The sequence below is a fragment of the Schistocerca piceifrons genome, chromosome 9 (assembly GCF_021461385.2).
Source record: "Schistocerca piceifrons isolate TAMUIC-IGC-003096 chromosome 9, iqSchPice1.1, whole genome shotgun sequence".
Classification (NCBI taxonomy): Eukaryota; Metazoa; Arthropoda; class Insecta; order Orthoptera; family Acrididae; genus Schistocerca; species Schistocerca piceifrons.
The window spans coordinates 225,507,097-225,509,046 of NC_060146.1; the positions used below are offsets into that span (position 1 = coordinate 225,507,097).

Genomic DNA, 1,950 nt, shown 5'->3' on the forward strand with positions numbered 1-1,950 from the left:
TGGTTGAGGGGGAGGGACCAAACTGCTGCGTCGTCGGTCCACTAAGGTTGGGCAGCTCCTCATAAGCCACACATTTCTGTAGACTATGCTGGCGATACTTCAGGTGGCGTAAAGAGCAACGCTACTGGACGGTGGGTGACTGGAAACGAGTGACAGATCACTCTGCACCCTCTGGCGATCTGAAGCGGTTGTTTGTGTTTGGCGAATGCCTGGAGAACGTCAGCCGCCACGGCATTCAGTGCCAACAGTGAACTACGTAGAAGTGGTGGACGGTACGGGGAGGTTTCTACTTTTCTGGTTTCGGCTCTCGAGGATGAATGGCTGCCATACCTCCACAGACATCGGGGTACCTCGCTGAAAGTGTCCCCAGCAGGGTCTAAGCCGTCGTAAACGCACAGGGTGGGCACCCCCTGTATCAGAGTCCACTAATAGGGGGGACATCTTCGATCAGATAATCTATTTTGGATGTTAATGTTTGCCGTATGTTTTGTGTTTATGACTTTTTTATGCTACACACTGCAAATCGTCTCTAGAAAATTCGTTCTCGTTTCTGGAATATCTACTCGTATAGCTATTGGTGGTTGAGAGTATGTGTCGCAGTTCTTCCTCGGTCGGCCTTTCTGCCCGCAGACGCCGGCTCTGGAAGCGCTGCGCCGCCGTGGCCCCCGGCGGCCTTCTTCAGGGACGACGCGGCCGCCGACCACGGGGAGCCGGACGCCGGCGCGCCGCCGCCGAGCCGCCAGCAGCAGCAGCAGGTGAGCACTGAGCACGTGGTCCGCCGTCTGCCGGCGCAGGGCGCGCCGTGGTGCTCCCAGCTCCGAGCTGCAGCTGTAGCTTCGTGCTCGCGACTGACCTCGACTAATTAGAGTGACAATTAGCCGCCTGCTTCACGCCTTTAAGCGGGATGGAGTACGATGCTTCCGGACTATCGTGGGGCGGAATCTCTTTCCTTTCTTTGCACTTGTTAGGCGAACTGCTGAGCACGCAGGCGTAACGAAAAAAGTTTTTATTACTTAGTGGCACAAAAACTATAATAATTATTCAGATCATAAAAAGGGTAATAATTAAATGCCAATGACCAAGCGATTATGTAAGCTGAAGTTGGAGAGGAGGGAAAGGAAAGGGACAAAACGAAAGGAAAGGGACGGACGTCATGATGTGACCTTATGAGGAGTCAGCGCCGCCGTGAGAAACGTGTCCGGACCGGGATTCGAACCTGGGACCTACTGCTTGCTAGGCAGTTGCGTTAACCAGTGCACCACCCGGACACAATGTTCATCGCAGTTACGCGCACTACCCCGGTACGTCCATCACCCCACCCCATCTAGCGCCCCCTGTCTGCGGTCCCAGTCCGTGTCCTCTACGATGGCTACTTTTGAGATTATATGAATGCGTGGTATTTGTTCTTTCCGCCATATCAGAAGAAAGAGACGCCACGCATTCGTATAAGCCATTAGTTGTCGAATATTCTATTATACAGGGTGAGTCACTAAATATTGCCACCGAAGAATTACTCCGAAAGTATGACAGGAGCTAAAAAGTTGGTGGGACAAAAGTTGCGTGGGACAACGGGGGTCATAATATGACGTTGCTTTATTATTGCTAGGTGGGGTCGCTTCAGAGATATGAAGATCAATTTTGTTCTTTTAAAATGGGATGCTGCAGTTTGGTCCTTATTTTCTGATAGCGGCTATCGAGACGAATCAAATGATGTGTAACAGTAAGGTCTTTGAAGGTCAACGAGGGTCACAGAGGTGGCATGAACGTCCATTTACAGAAGGTGTTCGAAGTCATGACCACTGGTATCAATTCAGTGGTGCAGTCTTCTTATCAATGAATTGAGTGGTATTCCTTATCACGTCGGCACTTACCGAAGCACACGCTCTGACAATTCTCTCTCGCATATCTTCAGGTGTAGTTGGAACGTCTTTATAAACAATGTTTCTTTTT

The 1,950-nt window shown here is 50.8% G+C and overlaps 1 non-coding gene across 1 annotated transcript; it reads right to left on the minus strand.

The window, feature by feature from the left end:
* Positions 1-1,195: 1,195 nt before the first annotated feature.
* On the minus strand, positions 1,196-1,268 carry Trnaa-agc. Its single transcript has one exon. It is a non-coding gene; the product is annotated as a tRNA-Ala (tRNA).
* Positions 1,269-1,950: the final 682 nt, after the last annotated feature.